At 42.2% G+C, this 15,906-nt stretch overlaps 1 long non-coding RNA gene across 1 annotated transcript in view; it reads right to left on the bottom strand.

The window, feature by feature from the left end:
- Positions 1-1,008: 1,008 nt before the first annotated feature.
- The window catches only part of LOC137861176 (uncharacterized), a 78,041-nt gene continuing 63,143 nt past the window's right edge, over positions 1,009-15,906 (bottom strand). Inside the window, exons 2-4 of the long non-coding RNA XR_011099448.1 lie at positions 8,974-9,079; positions 8,488-8,541; positions 1,009-3,488 (exon numbers count right to left, since the gene is read on the bottom strand). This is a non-coding gene — a long non-coding RNA (uncharacterized lncRNA). The remainder of the gene's footprint in view (positions 3,489-8,487; positions 8,542-8,973; positions 9,080-15,906) is intronic.

Genomic DNA, 15,906 nt, shown 5'->3' with positions numbered 1-15,906 from the left:
AGTGTCAGGTTCTGGGGTTTTATTTCTCAAGAGGAATCACATTCTTCTGTGGGGAATGATGCTGTAATGACAATAAATACAGGGGCCATCTGGGATGGGAGATACTTTTCCCAGGAGGATTTTTAAGCTACTTTGGAACAGCACTTGCTGTTGTCGTCTTAGGCTCTGCATTATACCCCTAAATATGAGCACGAGCCACCACGTTTAAATAATCTTGCTAAAAAGTCTAAGTAATCATCATTAAAACCTGCAAAAACTCTAAGTCCTGTTCCGTTCAAGTTCTTTAAGAAAAGAAAAAAAGCCAAAACCAAGCTTTAAGAACAAGAGGATTTCAAGCTTCAGGCCAGATGGCCACCGTCGCATGGGCAGGGCTAGAATCACTTGGTGCCTTGGATGCCCATCTCTCCTGGGGGAGCTTCAGGCGTGCATGGAGAGAGAGTGCTGGGGACAAGAATAATATCCTTACGCTAAGGAACCAAGGGTGCTAAGACTCACCTAGCTCCCTTTTAATGGGGGCTGAACGCAGCACTTGGAAAGAAGAGAGTGCATGAATATGGAATTGCATGCAAATGCCAGCCACACAGCGGGTGCCTCTTCGGGTGGATTTTTAGCACTTTGAAGCTAAGGAGCCGTAAAATGTCTCCGTGCTCTCTCACCTTACACTCATTTCGCACTTTGGGCTACAAGTAGTCCTATGTCTCTATACCTAAATGCCAAAATATACATGGATTTCTACCCAAAGCCTTCAATCTACTGTAGCTTTTAACATATAAACTATTTTAAAGCTATTTCAACAACAGTTTTTCAGCAACTCATCTACAGCATTACATTTTTAAGATTAATTTTGCAGTCTTTCTGTTAAGATTTTGAGTGAACTATTAATCATAAGGCTAAGAGACTCTTAACCAATTGATGGTTTTATGGTTATAGCTGTTATTAATCAAGTATTGTTTTGCCGCACTCTTTATACCATGCCATTTTGTATTTTCACAAATACTTCACACCTGGTTTGTCATTTTCTCCGTTGTTTTTTGTATTTAAAACAAACAAACAAAAAATAAAAGCAAAATTAATAGCAATATTTCAAGTACAAGTTCAGGTTTTAAAAAGGAAAGGTGCTTAAAGGTACAAGATGGTGATTGAACAATAAAAAAGCAGAAATTCAAACCAAATCCTAAACACACACACATACACACAGCCCTTGCTAATAGTTCCCAGGGCAGCTCTGTCCTGCAGGGCACTGCAGCACAAACACAGCAGCACCTGGGGATGTGAAGCACGGCCAAAGACCTCTCAGGGCTCTGCCTGTCTCAAGGCACAACATCTCGGTGAGCAGTGCAACACGGTGCCATGGTCCTGGCGTGTGTTCAACGCCAGAGAAAGAGCAAAGCCCTGAGAAAAAGGCCCCAGGACCAAGGGGCTGAGAAAGCAGCACCCTGTCTGGGCTCCAACTTAATGTTTTCAGCTCATAAACCTTCCCCAGGATATTCTTAAAACCACCTTCCACTTTGCCTCACTCACAATGTTACTTTTCTATAACCAGCATTAACAGCTTGACATGGTATCAATCTCTTCTCTGATGGCCCCAGCGCATCAAAAACCTTTACAGCTGTTGTACCAACAGACAAAAACCTAAATGCACGCTGCAGTTGCAGAGGGAGCATCTTTTCTGGGGACGTGAAAAACACCTTTGCAGCTGTCTGTTGGTGGCTACTAAATTGTAGGGCAGGAAAATAAACTGTGGTTGAAAATATGCTTTCCCTTCTCCCTGTCCCATCTGCAAAGATCCACTCCTGCCAAGTCCTGCGTGCTGCACCTCAAGGAGACCGCGCTGAGCGTGTCAGAAAGGTGTGGAGCTGCATTTACCGTGATCACTGATAAATGAATTAAGAGCCTTATAAAAGTGATGGAAATAGCCTATTTATAGTTGAGAGCATATTTACAAGCCTCAGAGGAAAATTGCAATTACATTTTCAGTTTAAAAAATGTCATCGTCTCCTCTAACCTTTTGTTGCTTTCTCATGCCCTTCAAAGTAAAATGAATTCACGGGAAGCGCCGGATGGAAAACTTTACCTGTTACCTTGTCAGTTTGCAGAACAGAGGCTCTGGCAGCACAAGCTGCCAGCAGAGAGGCCATCGCTGCAAACCAAAGGGTGTTGAGCTCCCAATGCAGTGCTGACAGATGTGGTACGTACAGCACGGTGCGAGCTGCCAGCTCTGCAAGCCTGAGCTGGCTGCAGGGCAGGGGTTGCAGGGGCTGCTCTGCCCCACGCCTCATCCTGTGTGGTACATGTGTTTGTCTGCCCTAAAAATCTGTTCCTGCATGGTAAGGGTCCCCCTGCAGCAGCGTAGCTGTGTTCATGGCTTTCCCAGCAATGCTAGTGCCAGCACTGAGCTCCTCTACTAAGTGCCCCTGCAAGTGTGCAGGGTGTGAACAGCGGCTGGCAGGTGGGTAATCAGTCACTGCAGGAGTGCCAGTGCTATATCCCACATCACCCAAGACAACACAGAGAGGAAAAGCAGAGCAGAGGCACTTACCTGTCACCACATCACCCCCCCAGCTCCCATGGAGACCTGCTCAGACCAAAGGCTCAAGACCTCATCCCCAGGGTAGGGCTCCTCGCAGGGTCTGGCAGAGCACCTGAGTGCTTGTGGACTGGTGCTGCAGTACCTAAAAAACCCTTTAAGTATTGCACAGTTCAAAATCAGCAGCAGTTGAGAAGCCCTATGGCTGGGAGAGCTTAGGCAGAAATTAGGGACTGCCAATGCAAGCTAACATCTGGCTTAGCCTCTCCGTAACCCAGTCCAGCTCGGCGTCGCATCCTGGAACAAGTGCCTGTAGATGAGCTAGACAAGCACTTACACACATTAGCAAACTCAGGTTAACGAGCAATCAACTCACTTAAATGCAAACAGAGACCAAACTCTCCAGCCCAGATATGCCCAAAGCGGGGCCCTGACCCCCTGCCGTCCTGCCCTGTGCCCTCTCGTTTACACTTGCAAATCATGAGCACAAAATATCATCAAATGAAATAAATGCAAAGCAACACACGAGAGTCCTAAGGGGACAAATTATTCTCTCATTTACATTAAGGTAGTCCCGGAGTAACTCACTTGACTTCAGCCAAATTGAGCTGCACTTATCCGACAGTAAGCAAGAGCTCACATGACTTTTTATCGTTTCAAGTCAATCCCCCAAGCCCATGGCACTAAAATCACCGCCACCTGATCCTTCGCAGGTTGCTGTTAACTGCATGCAGATTCCTTCCACACAGCATCTTTTAAGGGTTTCCTTCCCAGGAAGCACAACATTAAAAGCCTCAAACCACGCTATCAGCCTGGGGATCACACGGGATCGGCAGCACTGCACAGCTCTGTTGTGTTGGAGTCCGTGCTGTGCAGGATCCAGCTGCTCCACAAACACTGCAAACATTCGCTTCCTCCTCCCGGTGCAAACTGCAAGAGTTAGGCCATATATGTTTTCCTGCTGTGTTACAAAAAAAAGTGGTTTAGCTTCCAGATCAGCACTTTTAATATAGCTCAAATTAGTTTAGTTATAGCTTAGGAAAAAAAAAAAAAAAAGAAAAAAGAAAAAAAAAAAAAAAACTTTGTTGTTTCAGGCTGTTAACCACAATGTCTTATAAAATGAAACATGTTTACTGTCGCTTTGGAAAAGTCATTCTTCCTTTATGAATCTGGCAAGGAAGGATTCAAAAGATACCAGTGTGGGATTGTTATCATGCACAAGCTAGCACTGTCAGGCTTCATTACTTCCAAGACAAAAATTACAGAACGGTGCTGTAAAGGCTGAGGCAGGAAGGCACAGCGGCAGGGGGATGACACCAGCCTCCGGCACCTTGCACTGCAGCACGGGGGCTGCAGCCCCTGCCTGCGGGACTGATTTATTGCAGCAGCCCCCAGGAACTCTGCCCGTGGTATCACCACACACAGCTCCACTCAGGGAGGGCTGGTTCTATGGAAAAAATAAGGTTTTTGGTCCTTTGAATAAATAAATGCATTATTTTTTAAAAACATTCTAAAGATGGGAGAGAAAAACCCACTTCCAAAGGATTTATTGGGATGCTGAAGCTAAGAAATTTGTTCATTTTTAGAAACAATACTGGCCAAAACTCATCTTCATTGCCGTTTTGTGCCTGCCTTAATTCTAGAGTTTCGTGGGGGGGTTTTCACCCCTCTTCTGAAGACACAAGTTACTGGCCTTTGGCAAGGATAATTTCAGGATATCCCCTTCCTGCTGCAGCCCTGACCTCCCTACACAACGAACTAAAATCCAGAGAAATGAACATCCCTGCATGACCCTCATCACCCCCTGAGTCTCCCAGGTTGCTGTGGCTGGTCGGTGCCCGGTGGTGTCGGTGTCATTCATGCCACAGCCTGGTGTGGCTGCTCTCCATCCTGCTCCCAGCCTCCCTGTATTTCACCCTCTCCCTCCCCTTTCTCCTCCCAATAACTCCTCAGGTATTCGTCCATCAGAATAGAAAACTGCCTGCAGAGTGTCTCAGTGCTCTCCGAAATGATACCATCCCTGCCGAGGAGCTAAAGGATGGATTTGGGTCCGGATTTGGGCAGCTGGGTAACAGATACCTGTTCATAGCCTGACTTAGCAGCATGTTTTCCAGTTTCCTCTAAACAGCTTATTTTCCAAAAATAAGCAGCCAGGGTAAAAGTTTACCCGCAGGCAGAACACTCGCATGAGACTCAGTCACTTAAGCTCAACTTAAGCCTTACTTTGATGGTATAACAGGAATTTACATGGTACACACAACTCTCTCAAGTTCCCTACACAGGGATGATTTCACCCTCTTTGCACTTCAAAGTCTCAGCTTTCCCATCCAGCTTTTCAGAGTGTGCATCCCATTGTGCTCTTAACACCTTTCATCCCTTTCAAATCACACCGTGGTATCTCGCAGAGCTATAAAAGCACCAGCCTGTGACCAGCGGGGATCCACCAGCCAACTGGAAGCTCGGGGTAGCTCCAAGCTAACATCAAGCAAACATCCTGCTCGGCTCGCTGCAGCATCGCGTGGGGCCATCCAAACAGCTCCCAGCAGCACGTTCCCACTACAGAGCTGCACCTTCAGAATATTCTTTGTTTTGAAGAAAGAAGGAAAGAAAGGAAATAAGAGAAGAAAACTTTTTAAGATTGACTTCTTGCTCTCACTGCTGGCAAAAGAAGCGTTTGCACGTACTGCTCAATTCATGCAAACAAAAGCTTTTACCACATCCTCCGTCTTCCCACATTGAAAGGCAGGATAATTGAAAAAGGCCTTTTGGCACTGGCACCTAGACCAGAAGTGCTATTTCCAGGAGACAGGCTTATAGCTTGCTGTGAGCAGAAGAGTGTGGCCCCCACATAACCCCAAAGAGAAGGCCAGGCACCTCCCAAAGAGCAGAAGTGCACAGAATACTCAAACAAATGTGTTTGAGCTCCTACAATGAGTGTATTTAAATCTACACCATACCAACCATCACAGAGTTTGTAATTTCTTTTTCATGTCTCTTAATTAAAATTTGTCAGAAACTTCGGGATGCTTTTCAGAAGTGCCCAGCACTCCCTATCTCCTGTTGTGAGTCATAATGTCCAGCTTCTCAAAAGGGGTTTGAACATTGTGCTTTTTTTTTTTTTTTTAAAGAAAGGTTTAGTTTTGAGCATAGATCCATGAAGTACACTGGGATCTCATCACCCTAACAGATTTCACAACATTCATCTTAGACCATGAATGTCATGAGCAAATTTTGGTATTCAGAAAAGCAAACTTATGGAGAAAGGAGCTGTGAAAAGCTTCAGTGGAAAATGCTGCACACAGATCCCATCCCTGCCTAGGAGCAAGGAGCCTTATTTCTGCCCCGACGCCCATGCTTGGGTCATGGGCATGTTTTGAACCTTTCTGTTGAAGTTGTCCTATGAATCTCAAATCTTCCTTGGATGAGAATTACCTTTCCAGTTGAGACAGGCTTTTTGTCCCTGCCTCCCAAAGTTTTCATTGTTTTATAATAAGGAAACAGCATTTTAAGATAAGAGCCCAGTGACTCACAGAGTGGGATCTAAATGTTCCCACAGCCACCCGACAAGGTCATTCTCAAAACTTCAGCCTCAGAAAATAATAAAATATTCTTTCAAACAAAGTAGAAGTGTTCCTACAGGAGGATATTCCAGCATCCGTCCTTCATGCCTCTTGCATAACCTGATCCTCAAGTAGATTAATTAGGGAAAAGAGCTGAACCCATCTCTCCTGCTTCTGTGTATATTAAGGCACTGAACTATTTCAGAGGGTTGCATGGACCTCACTGAGGACCTTGCTTCAGGAGCCCATGAGTCGCTCCCTGCATTAACAGGAATTAACTGCAGAAGGAAAAATGGTTCCCATTCACCAATTTGACCCAGTCCCTAGCATTTTGGTGGGAAGTCTCAGATATGTCAGTTTAGGTTGTCTTTGACGTCTCCACTGTGCTGACAGCAGAACTGGGCTGAACCAAACTCTTCAAAGTCATTTCAAGCAGCCCACAGCTTTTGGGCACTAATGACCTCAGCTAGCAAGTTCTAATTTCCAACAGAATTGGACTCAAAAAAAAAAAATAGCTTCAAAGTAAACTGATAAAATGATGCTTTGTTCTACAGTTTTCAGATGCCATTAGGCACAGTACCATGAACATGGAGGGTGGCTTGATACCAATCTTTGCGTGGCCTCAGGTACTTAAAATTTCTCTTTCCTATTAATACAAAGATTGCACTGCTGAGGGGTCATTGTGTTTAACATTTCTTAATTGAAGGCTTTCTTGCTGTTTGCCATTTTTCAATGACTGCATCCACTAAATGCTTTGTAATCCCAGCTCATTTAGCAATCCAGCCAGCAGCAGCCTGCTCCTGGTCTTGCCTGTCCCAAAATCTGCTCTGGGCTCAGGCTGGCAGTGTTAATGCAGAGGAAGCAACTTCTGGTTACAGCACTCAAACCATCAGGCTGTAGAAATAAACAGCTGAAGTTACCCAGGTGCTTTAGGCAGAAACCAGCATAAAGTAGGAAGAATTGGGGAAAGGAAAAGGAATGACTATATGGAGAGAATTGGGCACTATTATTTTAGAGAGGAAAAGAAGCAATAATAAATGGGAGGAGGTTAAAAAAAAAAAAAAAAAAAGGAAAGACAGAGAGACAAGTAAAAAGTAAAAGCAGGTACCATGAACAAATGAAAAAAAGTAATTATCCAAAACTGTAAAGCATGAACGTCAGGTGTGCCCCCCTGTCCCTGACTTGAGTCAGGCATTCCTGATTCCTGAAAAACAAATCCCCCATTTCCTTCTGAAACAAACTAAACCACCACCAACAGATTTGGATCTTTTTACTGATCTCCCATGAGAAAATCACTGGCTACCTCTTCACAACCATCCCTCTTGGCTTCCAAGGCCATGGTCACAGACCATTTCACATCATCCAGCTCTAGCTAGGACAACTGGCTCTAATCATCCACCCCAAACATCAAAGTGCCTACAAACAGCCTTCTGCTAGCCCTTCATATGAAATGCATTTCCTACGTTGGACAGAAGGGAAACAGCATTATAGCTGTTTCAGAGTTTTGGCCTGCTCTTTTGCTTGTAATCATTTATTTTGCACACATACACACGCAGACTATAGTAGTGGTCAAGCCATAGATATCAATATCTTCCTGGGGTCTTGTACTGTCAGCAAAATAATGTTTTCCCCCTACACCCAGATGCTGGTGACGTACAGGTACTTTGTCCTCTTTAAGCCATATTTTAGTAGCTTTCTCACATGTGCATCCTGCTGATGAAATTTTCAGTCATTAACCTGGATGGCACTACACAGCACTGATAGGTTTTTCAATGTAACTTAAAGATTAAGATGCACAAAACATCTCTTCTGGAGCAGAAAGAAGTCACCCACTGTGTTGGAAGCTCTTTTTCAGTATTGCAGACCAAATGACAGGGTTGGTTTGTTTTTCTCTCCTGCTAGAATGCTTAGAGGCAACCAAAACCAAAAGAAGTAGCTCATGGCATGAATCAAACTTAATTGCTTTCTACATTTTATAGAAGCAAGGAAAAAAAGCCTTGACCCTACCAAAGAAACTGGCAGGAAAATATAATGTCTCCTTAGAGCAATTTGACCTTCAAGCACTCCCTTCCTAGCAACTTTCTCTAATCCCAGACAGATACACTTATCAATCATAGTGGGTGAAAGAAAATGAATCTGTCAAAACAGTGACATTGCTAAAACTATAGCCAGCAGTGTCATTTGTTAATTTGCCCAGCGTCTCTCATTTTCAGTTTTTGAGGATTTATCAAAAGTATGTTTGATCCAAAAGAAAGTATTTAACTCTTGCCCGAAAGCCTCTGTTTTTCTAATATGGACTCCTGCTGGAATTTATTCTGGCTCAGGAACCTGGGGCTCCTCTGCGAGAGGCTTCCCAGAGGCTCCCCACACATCCTGAGAATTTCAGAGACTTGGAGTTACCTGTCCACAAAAGCAAGGCCAACATGCCATTCTGAGCAGGCTGGGTCTCTTCAGCTATTAGAACAGGAGAAAAACATTAAATAGGCTTAAGTAAAAAGATTTTAAGTATTGTTTTTAATTATTCCCCCTTGTCTGTACTATTTAGCTCCATTTAAGTAACATTCTTATTGAATGTAAAGCAAGTCAGCAGTGAAAAACAGATTTTGCTATCAACAAAACGCTTCCCTACAGTTGGTTGCTCATGGTGATTTTTTTTCCCTAGTCTGAGCAGTGTAGAAGTCTAAACCAGTGAGATATCCCAGCAATAGCAGGCAGAAACCTTCTGTTCCAGTCAGGACAATCTCCGCTCCAGTCTGCTTTTAGGTGGGTGCACAGCTTCCACTAGGCAAATTGTGGTGTATTGCACACAGACATCTGAGGCTGCCTTCTGATATTCAGCTGGAATGAAATGTTTCTGTTGATGGTAACTAGAAGCACAATACTTACAGAAATTAGTCTCTAGACTTCCACTCCTTGAAGAGAAATTAATACATTATTCAGAGGGCGAAGCTCAGCCTTGGCTACATCAGTCAGAACCGCAGTGCAAGAGAAACTGGGAGGCAGAAAAAAACATTTAAGGTTTTATTACTCCATTTAGAATGAAAAATGCAAAATCTAAATAAAATATGAATCCACCGGAAAAATAAAAATAAAGAACAACCCCCTCCTGCCACTGGCAGTTTTTGAAACAAATCTTTGAACTGTTCAATTTGTATTCACCTAGATCCGTTAGTTATAAGTAAGGTGCTGATGTCTTCACTCTTAAGGAAGTTATGAAATGTTAGTAGAAAAACAAAAAGCCTTTCTAATATAAGTCTCTCCCCTTTTTCTAAAATGAGGTTGTTTTCATTGCAAAATCCTTCAAGCAAAGAGAGACTTTCTTTTCCAGGTAGCATGGGAATCATTTACTTGCAAGGCAGGGCTAATTCCTGAGCAAAAAAAAAAAAAAAAAAAGGACTAGAAACTTTCCACACAGAAATGATCATGTTTTAAAAAATAATAGTAATAATAAATATATTTGAATTCATATTTCATATGCCCTGATTTTAAAATTAAATCCACTTTAATGGGCAGTTACCTGGATATGAACATATCATGTAAAACAGCCAAAATGCTCCCTGCAATGTGCCAGCATGTTATGCAAGCTCCTGCGAGCTGGGGGCACCCAGCCAGTCCTTTCAGGCAGGTATCTACATCCCCACTCACAAACAAACCTGATGGGCAGGAGGGAGCTGCACAGAGGAGGAGGAGGATGCACAGGGACCAGGGGTGAGTCCTGCTGCAGGTACAAGTTGTCGCCAGCACAGGAACTCCACGCTGCTCTCACCTGCTCAGTACCTACACAACAGGCGTGTGGACATACAAACCCTCCTAGGCTGCCAGTCCAGTATATTTGACAAGCATTGTCAAAAAAAATAAAACTCAAAAAATAAAAAAATAAAATTGGCAGCACTTAGAGCTGTCCAGAAGGAAACCAGAAGGAAAACACTGGTGTTGACAACATGGTTTATTGAGGAGCACTGTGCATTCAGCACACACAGTTAATTCGATACAGCTGGCGTGACCCTGCACTCAAGACCACCTTATATTTTTTAAACAAGATGTGCAGCTCACTTTGAAGAAAAGTATGCTTAAGCAGCTGGGTAAAGATGGCCATAACTTGTGCTTCACCTGAATTTCATTTCTTTAATAGCACGCTCAGCACAACATTAGCAAAGTGGATCAGGGATCGTTCCTCAGTGTTATGCTACACATCCAATGTCACTGCAGGCTCTCAGCCTCGCATAAGAGCTAAATTTATGGTACATAAAATTAGGAAGTAAAGAAATGGGGTCAGCCACGTCTGATTTGCTTTTAAACAATTGCACTCTGGAGTGATTCAAATCCTCTCAGATTCATGGCATTTGGAATAACTGTATCATCATTTACAACCCTGCTCAGTGGCCACACGAATAGGAGACATTTTAAATCACACTGTGGTGACAGCACTGTTGGAGGGCCTGAGCCACGTGAGTGGCTTCCATCATGGCTTTATGGGACGTCTGTAGGCGTGGTGGTGTCTGAGTATCCCCACCTGCCGGGAGGGGGAAGGTTTGGCACCACCATGACACGGGGACGGCAGGTAGGTGGGCATGAGCTTGATATGGACAGAGGTATGGGCAGGTGATGGGAGAGAAGCAGCAGCATCGCCTCACCCTTCCTGCAGGTTGCCCTTACAATCAAAAGGTCACACTTATGAATCAAAATCCATTAAATTTGTGTCCACCTTGGCAAACTCAAAGTATTTTCATTCCCTTTCCAATAGGAAATAGACATCTGTCTTGCTTAATTAATTAAGTCAATAACTAATATCAAGCTCTAAACGTTCACCTGACCAGGAAGACAAACACTATAGAGCAGTGAAGACTTTCTGAATCAGAGCAGGAATTTAAGCAAGAGTCTCCCACACCCTGCCTAAGTACTATAACACCAGAGCACTGGGCTCTTCTGGGGTCTATGTCTTCTCTCCTTCCTCCAGGAAAACACATTCTGATTGTGAGAACCATTCCTGAGAGAAACTCCTGATATTAAAAAAATAGCATGAGTGGAATTGAACCATTCTGACTTTGTACAGAGGTCCTCTCATTGCATCCAGAAAGGATTTGTTCACATTATTTATATTTTCAAAATGGTTCAGCTTATTTTAATAAGAGAAAAGTATTTGGATTAAAACAGAGAAATAGATAATCACAAATTATGCTGCAAGACACAGCCAACTAATAAAGGGAAGTTTCACTGTATTTTCTTAGGGTCCAAAGCAACATCAACAGAAAAAATCTCTTCTCTATATTTCCTGTAGCTAATGTAAGAATATTCCAATCATTAAAAGCTTGTAAAAAGAATATTATATAATACCCACAAAACTCCAGTAAACAATGCTTCTTTCCCTAAATGTGTGTCCAAATCATTGGGTTCAAAACTTTACAAGCCAAACAGCCAACAGTGTTGTGAGCTGCTACCCAAAGTACCTGCAGACATGCAAGGTATGGTCACTGGTCTCCTTTCCACTTGACCATATTTTCTTGGATTCACTTACTGTAAATGGTTTTGAGCAGACTCCCTAATGCATTCCAGAAGAGTTTCTTCTTTTACATAAAACATGAAATTGCCAAGCATAGAGGCCTGCACAGTTCACTGCAGCCAGCAGAAGCCATTGATTCTTGCATTTATTTTCTCTATATTTCAAATCTATTCCTCATGGTGCCTGTCACATAGGGTTGACATATGTCACAGGATGCCATTATACACTGTGACAATGCATAGACATCAAATGCCATCTAAAAGAATATTATATTTAAAATACTCCTGTGCGCACTGGTTTGTTTTATTTGTTGTGGCCTCATAATTGCCAAAAGTCAACAGTCATTGAAACAATTCATCAGAGAATATAAAATTGCTGCTCTATTAAAGATAAGAAAAACTGAGCTAAGTTGAACATAACACCACCGGAATGATAAATCTGCACAGCTTGTTTTACACTTCAGTCTTTTTAATGCATAATTTATTTGTATTTATCTCCATTTATAAAAATGTAATTTTCTGTTGGGAAAGTAGCAGAACTACCTCAATGACAGAGCATGCTTTTGTGTCACATAGTGGCCAGACCATGGGATGTGAGCCAAGATAAAGCCCAGCTTTTGCCTCGATGCTGCCATTGCAGGCTGTGCCAGAGCATGTTTAGCCACCCAAGCTCCTTCTCAAGTTCCTTCTCAAGGAATCCCATAATAAAATGGCTGAAATGCTACTTGTAGTACTTTTCTACAACTCAGCCCACTCTCATGAGCTCAGATGTTCTCAAGCTGCAAAACTCCTAGCCATGGACCATGCAGGACCACGTACCTGCAGCACTGAGCTCACTGCATATTCCTTTGGGGCTGTGCAGTGACATAAATAAGAAGTGCTGCACCATCAGCAATTGATATTCTTCACACAGAATTGGACTCAAGGATGCATGACATGTTACAGAAAGAGAACGTGAAGCCTGAGAGAACCAAGAGAGAACAGATACTGACAACAGCAAGCACAGGTACACCAGTACAGCATGGGCTGCAGAGGGAAATTTCTTTCTTCCAGCTCTATCAAGCAATTATAAATGACTCCTGCTCTTTTGTGAAAAGAGAACTCGGGCTTTATGTACATGCAGGAATGATGTGGGATTAAATACAACAAAGTGATTTCCTGTAGTATCCAATACCACTAAGTACTAGCAAAACGTGCCAAATGAAAGCGAAAGGAGAAAAAAAGGCCAGCCTCTACTGAGACAAATTGCACAGCATGAAGCCCACAAATTTCAAACATGTCAGGATGTTTTCCAGAAAAATACAAAGAAATTCAATGAGAATTTCTTGCTCAGCAGATCCTGCATCCAGCAATCCTTCACCACGTCCACAGAGACGGTCAGCTCTCATATGATCTTTTTGGCTTTTGCTCTATATGCTATAAAAATGCATTTGCTTAACTGTTTTTAAGAGTGGTACTAAATATTACCATGTCAACTCAGAAATGTGCCTGTAGAATAACAGTATTGATGCCATTTGGAATAACTGTACTATCATGAATAAAGGTCTCTGAAACATCCTTACACTTCACATTTCATAATACAGTATGGAAGTCCATACTGTAAAATGTCTCTGTAACAACATTTTTAGCAAACAAAACAAATAAAAAGTGCTTAACCTTGGAAGCATCTTTACAAGGCTTAGTTAATGTAATCTGACATATACAGAGGTAGAAATACTTCCTAAGCCCTTAGTAATAGCAAGTACTACACTCCATCAGCTTCTGTTGTAGGAAGTAAAACTATGACACTTGAGATACACTGAAACATGCTCCAGGGTAAAGGCTGCCTTCAGGCATCTTTAACCTGCATGACCAGCACTTACACAGCCAGTAAACCAAACTGACACTGACCTTGACAAGATTATGGGGGCAGTCTTTACATAATCATCAGTAGGTCTTGCTCATCATTGACTTGTGGCTTAGCCATTTGGGGAGAAAGACAGAGCTCTACAGGTTTTACTTTGGCACATGTGCTTTGTGGCAGTGATGTCTGTTCCCAGTGCTATCCAAGTGGCCAGGTGAGGGTGGCACACCCAAAAGGACCATTAATCAAAATTACCCCTTTAAAGGTCATGGGTTGCTTTGTTGCACATGTAGACTGATAGCTCTATAGTACTCAGCTGATGAGCTTGATGAAATTCCTGCTGACCTCACTTGTGTTTCAGAGATAAGAAATGACTGAAAACACATCGTGAAAGCCTTGGTGCTTCCAGCTCTGCTCTTCTGAGCCTAGCACTCTTCAATGTTTTTAAACACTCATCTTAAATGATTGCTGCAGGTTTTGATCAAAGTTTCCCCCTTCCCTTTTCAGGTACAATGAAGATAATACAATGCTTGGTACACAAACTATCTTAAATTCAAACTATTTTTTTCTTGGTGTGTTACATACCCACAAAACCATTTCCCCCCCCCCCCCATGCCAAGGACACAAGACTAGAAATTTGCTATGGTACAGGTACTCTGAAATGAGTTGGCTGGTCAGCAGTTTGCAGGTATTTTTCCACAAGTTTCACACACTTTATAGTTAATGTTTTATTTAAACATCACTTAATAAGACCACAAGTTTTTACCACCAGCTTCCATTAAAATGTTCCATTAATATCTAAAATGTCACACTAGATTAGTAAATTGTCTTAAATTCCTTAACGTCAATCATAAAGCTACCATATAGCTCGGAGCAATTATATAAGCTGAGCTTAATGAAATATATCTCAAATGTAATGAGGAAAGCTGTTCCATATGTGCACAAACGTATGCTGTTTACAGTGCAAATGCCAGATTAGCAAGTACTCCCACAAGTCACTACCCCCACGCTGGCAGTACCCAAAGAGGATTTCAGTGGGTCGCACCTTTCTGAAATACAGAAATGACTCCAGAGAAATTCTCTTTAGCTGTACAAAATCCAAGTCTGTAGAGACATCACTTCACAAAAAATGTAATTGATTTAGCACAAAATAAGGTTAAATTCCTACTGGATTTCTTGATCATATATACCTACAGCAGTGTTCTGTAGCCTCCCTCATTTTCATACAGGGATTTTAAAAATCCCACAAGTCTGTAGCATGCTGCTTGTCTTTCTCCCAGAATGATTCAGCCACATCAGCAGCAAGTTCCTAGACTTTTTCTCCTCAAAAAGAAAACTCTGAACTCTTCAGGGCAGAGGCTCCCTGTGATAGGCATCTCTGCTGGATGCAAGAAGTTCTCTTGGCTTCCCATGACACTGCTGTGTCTGCTCAAGTAGACTTCTGCCATGAGACCCCAATGGTAAGCACCATGTAATTACTAAAACCCCATTTCCCATGATTCAAACCAGATATACTCAGCTGGCTGTAATATGCACTTTCTTACTCAGATTTAGAAAAGCAGTATTTCCCCAAGATGCTGGTTTATTTGTTTTCTGTGGCATACCAACAATATTTACCCAAATATTTACTATCTCTGGTTCTAAAAAAAAGTTAATGGAAATTTAACCATATAATCATATACAATATTTAGCAGCTTTATGCCTTTGTTACAGTAGTTGTAATGACACTTAATTTTGGTAAGGATATTCATAAAACAAGTAGCCCTTTATTATTTTATTACCTCTAAGGTAGGAAGCAAGAATGACAGAAAAGCGTAAAGATACATCTCAAAAATATAGTACACTTCCCAGAGACTACCAGCTCCTTTCCTCTCACTGCATGAAGAGTTTCTACTCAACCTTGTTGGAAAAAAAAAAAAAAAAACCTACATTTTCATTCTCAAATGCACCAATTCTTTGATTGAATTATTCTAACAGTAGTTACTTAGGTCTCTGTGCTGCCACTCTAAGTCAACGGGAATCCTTTTATGAGATTCAATATACACTAAATGCGGCTTTTGCCCCTAAATGATCTAAGTGATTATTAACCATCAGAATATCATAACTGTCAGAGACAAAGAAGGACTGTAGAAGACACTGTATGAATGAAAGCAACATATTCCTTGGTTTTTGAATCCATTGTCTGCCTCTGAATGTCACGAATCCACATGACGTCCCTGACTCTTGGTCTTTGCATTTGAATAGCTAAAGAAAAAAAAAAGTTGTGTAAACTCATCCGGCTCAGACAGCAGACAGCTCCGTATTGAGTATTCATCAGAGGAAAGTCGTGTGTGCTGTTTATTCCAGCATGTGTTTGGAATATATTGTGCTCCTGATAAACCAGTGACAGGACTACGTGGGTAACAAGTGCAAAGAAGCTGAAACTTCCTTCTTTTAGTCAAACAATTTTCCCTTCCTTTGTCTTCAAACACAGATAT

The sequence above is a fragment of the Anas acuta genome, chromosome 9 (genome assembly GCF_963932015.1).
Source record: "Anas acuta chromosome 9, bAnaAcu1.1, whole genome shotgun sequence".
NCBI classification, from domain to species: Eukaryota; Metazoa; Chordata; class Aves; order Anseriformes; family Anatidae; genus Anas; species Anas acuta.
The sequence above is the reverse complement of the archived record's forward strand: the minus strand, read 5'-3'. Positions and strand labels throughout refer to the sequence as shown.